Source organism: Cyprinus carpio, chromosome A9, assembly GCF_018340385.1.
Source record: "Cyprinus carpio isolate SPL01 chromosome A9, ASM1834038v1, whole genome shotgun sequence".
NCBI lineage: Eukaryota > Metazoa > Chordata > Actinopteri > Cypriniformes > Cyprinidae > Cyprinus > Cyprinus carpio.
Genome location: NC_056580.1, coordinates 30145720 through 30157168, shown reverse-complemented (window position 1 = coordinate 30157168; position 11449 = coordinate 30145720).

The following is an 11449-nucleotide window of genomic DNA, read 5'->3' as shown; positions in this document are numbered from 1 at the left end:
GATTTCTATTTCAAATAAATGCTGCTCTTCTGAACTTTCTATTCATCTGTGAATCCTGAAAAATAAAATGCATCAGTTTCCACAAAAATATTGTTCAGCACAACTGTGTTCAACATTGATAATAATCAGAAATGTTTCTTGAGCAGCAAATCATCATATTAGAATGATTTCTGAAGATCATGTGACAGGAATAAATTACATCTTAAAATTTAATCAAATAGAAAACGTTATAAATTGTAAAAAAAAAAAAAAAAAATCAAATAAATGCAGCCTTGGTGAGCAGAAGAGACTGAAAACATAAAAAATATTAACAATAAAAAATCATTCCAGTCATTTGATCAGTAATGTCAGTGTACTGGATATTCTGCAGTAGAATATGATTGATCATCTGTGTGAATGCTGCACTGTTGCTCTGAATGAGCTCTATATGTGGCTGTTGTTGTGGGTCAGATGAGTCCCGGTGGTTCGTATCAGTGCAGAAACAGATCTTCTGTGGCTCTCTGGGCCATTTTCTGTGTAATGACGCTTTGGCTGTTTTCTGTGTCTCTCAGGTGCTATAGAGGAGCGTCGGGGGGGTTCCAGAGAGACAAAAGCTGACCCCCCCCCCATCGCACGGCAGAAACGCTGCTAATTGTCTTTTCCGTCCCGTGAGCTTGTCTCTCCAAAGACCAGTGACGCTTATGGATTTTCTCAAATGTCATCATAGTTTGGGTTCCTGAGGCAGAGCTACAAATCTACCGACAGCGAGCACCTTGTTTATCTGCCCACCGCCAACCAGGCCATTATCTTTGTGATTCAATGGACAGAATGCTTGCAAGACTCCATCAGAGCCAGTGCCAGAAATCCACATTCAGTGACATGCATTGCTGTTCTTGCTCAGGCGCTTCACGGTACGCAGTCGAACACATTGGCTTTGTTTTGCTATTGACAGTCTCTGTACTGTCCTCATACAGTGTCTCTGCATCGCTTCCATTCATTTACACAACAACAGCACGTTGGGGGCCTGAAAATGCAAACTTTTGAAAATGGGTTTCAAAGTGCATGTTTTTGAAAACAGTAGTGTTATAATCTTTGTGTAAACTACAAAAATGCAAATGTCTATCTAAAAGTCATGTGACTTTGCCTCGTCAGATCATGTGATTGGATAACTGGACTAACCAGAGCACCGATCTCATCACACACCTTCTCAAATGTGATTTTAATCATTTAGAGCTCAAGTCCATCATCGAAATGACTTGGTATAATCACCTCCATGACTGTCTCAGAAGACTGCGTTCCCAAACATCAGACATCGGAACACAAGATACAGTGCTCGTTACTGCATTTCATCTGCACGCTCTGAGACGAGGACAGAAGAGCCGCTCGGGCTCCGCTTGCATCAGCTTTCATTATTGTTTTTGAGTTTCCCAAAAAATTGTGATTTTATTCTCTTGAACACGTTATGGAAACGGTGCTTTATTCACAAATGCTTTATGCAATATTTTAATTTAACACGTTGCTGTTTTAGATGTTTTGGATGGAAACAGGACTATTGTGTGTATAATCGAACTCTTCTAACTCAAGCTTTCTCAAGTCAAGTCTGAAAGAGTCGTCACAGCTTAGTGCTGGTGACCCTGGTGTAGATCGTTTATAGTAAAAACTTTAGCTTTTTACTTTTGACAGTTGTATTTTGGCGTTAATTTGTGAAGATTATCATGATGAACAAAACATGCAAGAACAAACTTTTCTTGGTCACAGATTCTGCAATAATCCAAAAGCAAATGAGAAAATCATATAGCGTTTTTGTCGAAGGAAGCAGAGTGATGTGCACTCTATCCAGTCATTAATAACAATACTGTCAACAATAAATGAAGGATACAATCATTTAAAGTACAAAAGGGTTACACTTTTTCAATAGTCCACTTTAGTCATTCTACTAACTATAATAACTTGTCCACCACATGTCAACTAGCAGTCATTAGAGTATTAGTTTAATATCTGCTCACACTTTATTCTGATGGACATTCTCCTGACTATAAGTAACTGTCTACTTATGCTACTAACCCTAACTTAACAGTCTACTAATACTCTAATGAGAGTTATCTGACATGTAGTTACTTGTAGTTAGTGGAAGTGTACCCAACCAAAGGGTATTGTGTCAAATTATAAATTATTCACGCTGTCTAATTGTAAGAGAAAAAGGAAAAGGATCATGGGAAAAAATAAATTATAACAATTAAAGTGTAACACTGAGTGAGATAAATAAGGCGATTAAACACATATGAGAGTCATTTACAGAGCAGATCTGTTGGGTTTGATCCGGGAGATATGAAGTGTGTTGTTCAGTGAGGTTTTTGCTCTTTCTTCAGCGTGTGTTAACGGCTGTAAAAGTTGAGGAAGCTCTTCTCTCCCAGAAACTCTGCTTTCGTCGGTCATCTGAGGAGAAGCTCCGCAGGCCTGACACACATTCACACACAGAGCCGAGGCTGTGATTGACACCGAAGCCGCTGCATTGTCTCTGCGCGGGTTAAAAATATAATGCAGCTGCAGTGTCGCCACGGCGATAAGGGCCGTCCAATCAGATGTCTCTGGGCTGCCAGGTTGTTAAAGAACACAGGAAAGAGTCGGGGCTCGCTGTGCGTTTCTGCTGCCATCGGCACATCAGCCGGACGCAGTGGGGAAGTCACGCTGTTTCAGGCGTCTCTCTGCTGCTCTCAGACTCATGTCGTGTCACACTGTCTAATATTTAGGCCTGCATTTAAGATCTGTTTATTTGAATTGCATGAAAAACTTCCATATGTTTGGATTATGCAATTTCGACATGAACTAATGAACTTAAAGAGATGCATATTTGTCAGTCATTTTGTCAGTTTTTTTTTTTTTTTGTATCATTGAGATACCAAAGCTAATTTTATTTTTATTAATATTTTATGTTTTCCTTTCTGATTTTAATTTGAAAGTTTTAGTAATTATTAGTTATTGTTTTGAATGTCTATATCGTTTTTTATTTATTTTTATTTCAGTTTTAGTGTTAGTTATTTTAGTGCATCAGGTTAAACTAAATGAAAATCAGAAATGTTGCTTTGGCAGATATATATAAATATATATATAAACTTATTTTATTTCAAGCATCAAAAGTTTATTGATATTTTAGTTTAGTGTTTACTATTTCACCTATTTGATTTCATTTAAATAACCATATTTATTTATATAAATGCATTTATTCGCGTCATGCTTAGAATCAATATAGATGTTGATAAATTATAAATATATAACCTGGTAATTGAGTATTTAAAAAAGATTCCTTATTCATTTCGTTTATTAGTTCCGTTACAGAAATCTGACCGGTTTCATTTATGTTTGACTTACAAATATGCATCACATGAAGTTTAGTAGTTTGTTCATGTTAAAACTGTGTAATCCAAATAGCACACAGCCTCGCACATGACATGCAAAAATAAATAAATAAATTGTGCACACGATTTACTAATTCGTTCCCTCGATGTACTAAAACGTGCACACGATTATTATTTTGTTCACTCGATTTATAAAACGTGTGCACAATTTAGCTTACTATTTTTTTCCTGCATGCCATGTGGGGGTTCCGTAAAATAGAGTTTACATGCAATTCAAATGCATAATACTTTAATTTAGGCCTAAGTGTTATTCTGATCATGTAACGGAAGCAGAAACGTGTCATGACACTTTCTCTGAACGTTCGACTGAATAACTGGCGCAGGCTGTGTGTGTTCACGACACGTCGCGTGTTGAGCGTTTTATCTCCAGGTTACAGATGCATCTGTGTTGTTCAGAGCTGGATTGATTAAACCTTCCCAAACATCCAGCAGAAATGGGATCCGCATTGAGCTGCTCTGTGCTTTCAGATGCGGCGAGATTCATTTAGTTGAGGCTAAAGGTCAGCACTTCCTTTCAGATGCTCAACTTTGGCATCTGTGCATAAATGTTGCTCCCGCTATAATACTTGTGAACGCTGGGCTCTCAGAAGTCAAACTTCATCAGGCGGCGTGCGAGAGATAAAGTGCTATTCTGAGCTCGGGTGGAAGGTCTTTAATACGAGGACGTGGGTTTGAAGACGGGTCTCTGACAGCGGCGAGCCGAGCAGGAGTCTAAACAGGAAATCAACATCCAGAGTAGCCTTGAAAGATGAAAGCGCTCTGTTTGTGAAGGAAATGGCTTTTTCTTTCTTCCTCGTCTGAAACGAGTGTTGATGTAGTACCAGCATCCTGTCCTTCGGTTTGTTAACCGTCTGTAAACCAATCTGACCTGTGAACATTCATAATGATCTTTAAGATTGTAATACTGATTATTTTGAGCTTGGCTTTCACTCCAGAAATACGTGGGAAGCTGCATGGTGTATTTCAGCCGTTTCTCTCCAAAATGGCTTGTTATATTTTCCAGGAGTTCAGCCGTGTCAGTACTGGCAGAAAACAGCAGCTCTTCCTCATTTCACCACAAAAAAAAGACATTTCTGTCATATTTTATGTAATATTCCTCATATGCTGATAATATTTTTTTTAATAGAACCAGCGCCGTAATCAGCATAGACCCCAGTAATTAGAAATGACCTGACTGTCCACCTCAAAATTTGATGTTTGACAATATTTGACAAAAACAATTAAAAGGGAAATGTTTAGGATGATTATTGGTTGAACAGCGCTCGCCAGTGTCGAAATGATCGTGAAGGCCCATCAAATGAAAAGGCGGGTTTTATTCTGTTAAAAAAATGTCTGCAAATTCCTGAGTGTTTTTAACGGTCACCGTTTCTGCGCAATGCGAGTAAAGACAGTAAAACGTATTATAATCAGTGTTGTACTGTCACTAGGTAGAAATGACTTATAACACGCTCCGTGTGTCCAGTGTCCGGCGCGATGCGAGGGTTAGACGGAAGTAACTAAACGTTTAATATTTGATAGAAATGTTACATTTAGCTTCCACTGATGCAAAACTACTCACATTTTTATTACATTTCACAGTTCTGACTGCGTCAACTTGTACGTGATTCATAACTGAATGTGGCAAGCATTTTTTGCATTGCGTTATCAACAGGCATACCTACGAATATGATTGAATTTTAAAATATTACTTGCAAATTAATTACAAAAATCTTATTCCTGTCCTTTTACCATTCTTCATTTTCTGTATTCTCCTAAATCCATTCAAATCCTTTGTTTAATTGCTTACAAACATTTTGGGGACTATTAAATAAAATAGTTTTTCTGAAGAATCTTCAGCACAAGAGTTGTAAAATGCTTTTATGGTCTTTTATTGTATTTTTGGTTGTTTCGTGGACACTATCATCATATAGCCTATAAAAGACATTCTCCTCCTCTTCAGATTCTTCTTTTGTGAGTAACTGTGATATAGTTTATGTTTGATGAGCGATTGCTGTAATATAAAGCGTGATTTGTCGTTAAGGACAGTCCAGGCCTGTTAATTCGGTGACTGGGGCGTCGTCCAGGAGAGCAGGAGAATGTCACAGTCTGTATTGTTATGGTCCTGTAACTGGTGTTCCAACACCGATGGGAAATCAGCAGACCTCTAATGGCACAAGAGAAGCTGCTTTCCTGCACTGATGATCGCTGTAGCTGCACCATTTGTCCAGTGTCTACATCATAGAGACACGAGAAAACGATGCAAATCTCAGCAACTAAAACGGCAATTAAAGCCAATCCAGGTGTCAAATAGAATCGTTAGGCCCTATCAGACAGAACACGTTTTTTTGCAGTTTTTTTAAAACAAGCCCAGTGTTTTTTCCCCCATTGTTCAGTTGAATGAATGGAGAGGCGGGCCTTCTGTTGTGGTGACGGACGTTTACAGGTGTTTTTTTTTTTTTTTAACGTTTCTGTTATTATGACAGTTTACTTAACAGCAAACCAATTATTTTAATCCTTGATTTGACTGACATGACAGATGATTCAGTGGTTGCCTAGCAACATAAAAAACACAGTGCACTGCTCTTTTCTAAATTAAAAAAGTCAACCAAAAAAGTGCGGTGCGCCTCGTTTTCTAAGCTGAAAAACGCGTTCTGTCTGATCGGGGCCTTAAACTCCATGTGACTGACGCATGCTGTTGCTATGGTTTCCAGCGGCTCTATACTGTAAATCATTGTTTAATGACGAGGTTGATGAGGTACATGTGTGTCGCACTGAAGTTTCTGTCTTGTTCTTTGTAATGATGATTTTATTGTCTATGTTGCTGCTGCTCAGATTAAACCAGAACAAGAAAAAAGTTATTTTACATCTGCTTCAGAATATTGGTTCTGCTTGTTAGCAGTCATGATACACTTCTTAGCTTATTTTTAATATAGTTTTGCAGGAAGCTCTGGAATAAAACAAGTATTTTATATTTGCCATTAGCTGGATTCAAACTACAGCCAGTATGTGTGCAACTGCTTTTACAGATAAAGACGACACACTGATTTTGAACAGTTTTACCTGCCCTATTGACTGGAGACTGGAGCTGACAGTAATTAATGAGCTCCAGCACATAATTAATCAGCTGCTCGGATTATAAATATGGTGAGACTGTCATTCACAGAGGCAGAGAGCAGAACATGTGCTGACCGCCGCTTGACCGTCGAGCTGTCCTTCTGAAACTCACATGAGCTCACACAATCTTAGATCTGTTCCTGAACCTCCTGATGCACAGACTGTTTCACAAAAAATAGTTTAGTCTGTTTGAAAAAACCGCTTCATCCAGGGCTCGTATTTATTAGATGCTTATTAGAGACTTTTTTCATGTAGTATTGAGATATAAACTCGCAATACTCAGAAAGAAAAACTGAATTGCGAGATGTTGACTTACAGTTGCAAGTTTATAATGGAATTGTTGAGATATCAACTTAAGAATTTGCAAATAATTTTTATTCCATGATATAAACTCAGAGTTCTGAGAACAAAAATCAAAATTGCGAGATGTAAACTCAATTGCAATAAAGAAAGTCTGATCGCTGTAATGCGATTGGGCTAGTTTACCTAGAAACCTTCTTAACGCTACGTTGTTCTTAAGTTATACCTTCAGCCGAACCTCATCGTTAATATGTGTTTCCCGAAGCGTTCTAAGTTCAGTATACCTTCTGTAAGTCTTACTTTCGTAAGGTTGGTCTGGGCCACTCTTAGCTGAACCTTATCACTGTTGACAGTTCACAATTCCTTACATCTTAGGCTATACGAAAGTAATTCTGAACTAGTACACCCAGTGTTCAATTAAGCTGCAATTCTTAAAAAAAAGTAAAAAATTTAAATAAAATTAAAGATAAAATAAAAAATAATAAAGATAAAGAAGTTATAAAAAAAAAAAGGCAAACTCGGCGGAGCTATCCCCTCAGCCCCGAAATTCAGCTGCTGACGGCTCTCCTCTTTCTCTCGTTTTTCTCTGTCATAGTAGCCGTTGATTTTATGTTTCCCGTGTTGTGCTTTTATTGAGTAGCTCATCCAATAACATAAATTAGTGATTTACACCAATAGCCTGCTGGGCAGTCAGCCCTGGTTGTGGAGTAAATGAGATGAGCGCTCTTACCTGAATGTTTTTCTGTCGGACTTGTAGGCCCAATGTCTCTCTCTCTTTCTCTTCTGTTAAATTATTAAGCAGTGTCTCATGGGGAAGTTGTGGCCTAACGGTTAGAGAGTCAGACTTGTGACCCAAAGGTTGTGAGTTCGAGTCTCGGGCCGGCAGGAGTTGTAGGTGGGGGGGTGAATGTACAGCGCTCTCTCCTTCAACACCACGACTGAGGTGTCCTTGAGCAAGAACCGAACCCCCAACTGCTCCCCGGCGCCGCAGCATAAATGATACCCACTGCTCCGGGTGTGTGTTCACGGTGTGTGTGTGTTCACGGTGTGTGTGTGTGTGTGTGTGTGTGCACTTTGGATGGGTTAAATGCAGAACACGAATTCTGAGTATGGGTCACCATACTTGGCCACATGTCACTTTCATGTGGGTTTTATTCCATTGTTTTTTATGTGGTGACCACTGGATGGTACTCTGGGCATATATTTTTCTTTCTTGGTCTTATTCCCTGACGTGATGTATGTTGCATAGCGAAAGTAAAAGTTTCATGCAAGTTCTTTGCATTCTAACAGGAAAGAGTTCCATGTCTTTTTTTAAAAATCAACACTGTTTTCTCACATAACGCAGTGAAGCAGCCTCTGCATAGAATGAATACTCGATCCTCGAGACATCGAAAGACCCTGGTACCATCGCGTGTAAGGAGATTTATCTCAAGCAGCTTCCTAAGGTATAGCTCAGGGAACACACCTAGAACAGGTATACCTTTAGTTAAGACAAACCTTTAGAATCTTCGTAGTGCGCTAAGAGACAAAGTTATCGGGAAACGCAGCCCTGGTATTTGTCAATGATCTCAGGATCAGTTGAGCAGCAAATCCTCCAGCATGTTCTGTCAGTCATCTCTCCTTACTCTCGGCCCGTGATCAGTCAAACCTGCAGCTTGTGTATGGAGCAGAGCAGACGCTTTCAGTTTAGAATTGAAGCGTTCGTTTTCCAGCTGAACTAAATGATTTTATTTCTATAAAAAAGCAAAACAACAGTGAAGGTGGTGGGCAAGTAATGTAATCGGTGTATGAGCAGACACTGTGTATCACAGAGTACCGCAGCAAGCCTAGTGTTTATGGAACTCCATCATTCTTGTTCCGCACCAAGGAACCGCGCTGTATTTTCTCCCGTCTGCAGTAAAGGTACAACTTACTGCTCCCGCGAGATTGTTTCAGTTGTCCGTGGGTTTTGTGTGCTAAACTAAACGCTATTCTCAAAAAGGACTTGACGTGTCTGCTATTCCATTGTGTGTGTGTGTGTGTGTGTGAGTGAAAGAGAGTGTGTGTGTGAGAGAGAGTGTGTGTGTGTGTGTGTGTGTTTTTTTTTTTGTGTGTGTGTGTGTGTGTGAGTGAGCGAGAGAGTGTGTGTGTGTGTGTGTGTGTGTGTGTGACAGAGAGAGAGAGAGAGAGAGAGAGAGAGTGTTTGTGTGTGCGTGTGTGTGTGTGGGAGAGTAAGTAAGTGTATGTGTGTGTGTGTGTGTGTGTGTGTGTGTGTGTGTGTGTGTGTGTGTGTGTGTGTGTGTGTGTGTCCAGGGTCGTGTTCTGGTCATCATGGCAGCCGCTGGTTCATTGGCTCACCTCTCGGTGCTGGTGATGCTAACAGATGTCTCCTCTCCACGGCGGACGGGCGACAGAATGACCCTTTACTGCGGGACATTAGCAGACGCAGTGGACGAGGACATACAGTACGTCCTGCCTCATGACACTCAGGACAATATCACTTGTACTTTAAACACCTGTGTGTGTGTGTGTGTGTGTGTGTGTGTGTGTGTGTGTGTTTGTTAAAGAGTGTTGACACGATGAATACGTGTGAGCAAACACTAATGCAGAATTCATCTTTATTTATTCACATAATCTGCCTATCCTTGTGTTATTTTAGTATCATTATAGCTTTAATATTCAGAATTTGATTTATTTTTATATTTAAGTTTTCACTGTAATATTGCATAAGAGTGAGTAAATGATGACAGAATGATCATTTATTTGTGAAAGATCTCTTGGTCACTGGTGTCCTTTGGTATTGGAAGATAATGAAGTATTCAGGTGTTTGAAAGGCTGAAGCTCAGCAAACGCCCCTCAGATTCAGATCTGGTATGCGTTTGTTCTCATTCGGTTCATTATGCGTCTCCTCTACAGCCTCAGCAGGTCTGCGGTGATGTCAGGACCGCTGAGGAGCAACCTACATTCGTCTCCTTGAGCGTCCCGCGCTGGCTGTGAACGGTGAGGACGTTTGCACCTTCAGGGTCCACTAGCTCTGCGTCTCAAACGCCACTGACACGCCACATATGAGCCGCTGGGCTCTTGGGACGTCGCCCACCTTTTAATTACCCTTGTGCACATGCAAAGAACACGCTTAGAGGAGAAGAAGTGTTGAGTGCAGAACACGAGACTTGGTGGAGGTAGATGGTCAATGATGGTGTACTTCTGTAAGTTCACATTATCAAAAGCAGCAGGATTTTTCCATCGGCTTTTGGATGATTGCAGAAAATAAGCTGACCAACAAAAGTTTATGATTCGTACATGTTTTGTTCGTCATAATGATCTTCATAAATGAAAATGAATTTTGAAGCCTAAATACAGTCAGCAGAAGTATAAAGCTAAACATAGGCTGTAAACGAACCGCACCACAGTCACATGACTTTAATGTCATCAGCATTAAACTTTGACGACTCTTACAGTCTTTATTTAAAACATTTTCCCTGATAGTTTGATTTTAAAGACAATGAGGCTGTGAAAGCGACTAGATGAGTTTATCTGTTTATCTCTGTAGTGCCAGAAGACACTTTTTCAAAACAAGTCACAGGATTTCTGCAGGTTTTACAGAGTCTTCATTCACTCTTCCACAAATTAAGGCAAGGAATGATATTTTATTAGATCAGAGAGTATTGTATTAATTTAGTAAAGTTATTGAATTTTGTATGCACTGCAAAAATGCACATCTTCCTCATTGTTTCTGTCTTGTTTTCCAGTACAAACATCTAAACATCCTTTAGTCAGGACACATTTACTGGAGACGCACAATGAACATATAAAGTCTTGTTTTGTAAGAAATTAAACCAAAAGAAGTGAGTTTATGACTAAAACAAGAACGAATATCCCTTTGAATTAAGTTTTTTCTGCATCCATTGACAGATATTTGTTCTTGTTTTAATAATAAACTCACTTCATTTTGATACATTTCTCATAAATCATGACTTGTGCTTCTCCAGTAAATGTGTCTTGATTTCTGAATCTTTAGACATCTGCACTGGAAACACTGAGGAAGAGCAGTGATCAGAAGAGACAGGAGAAGTCATTCCCACACTCTAGTGTTTGATATATTCAAGACTTAAACTTTATTTTTATTTTATTTTATGTATTTTTTGAAAAATGAATAAAAGAATAATGGAGATCTGTTAGATGTTGTATTTTCAGTTTTGAAGCTAATACAAGAAATTTACATTTAAAGACCATATTAATGTATTGCATTGCATTCAGTATTGCAAAATGTAGCTCCAGAAACCCTGAGTAAAAGCTTTAAAACCTTCACAAGTGTTTATTACTGATGTACATGTCGTAGATAGAGTAAAACGTGAAAACATTGTGAGCTTGTGTTAAACAGACTTAACTTCAGACTTTTAACCAAAAACTCATTCAGAAAACACTGAAAAGTGATAAAATGCAACTCTTTTCTCCAGAAATCCACCTGCAGCTCTGTGTGCTGCTTTCACAGAAAGAAGGAAGAAAGATGTTTCTCATCTGTGCTTTAGATGATCATATGTCTGAAGCCATGGTCACTTCAGGTCTAGTTCATTCTCCAGGGTTCGAGCGCGGTCATCTTGATCATCGTCAGCTTGAGGAGTCATCGCTCAGTGAGTCTGACGCTCCTCAGCTGAGTCTCTCGCCGCGTGTGATCTGATCGC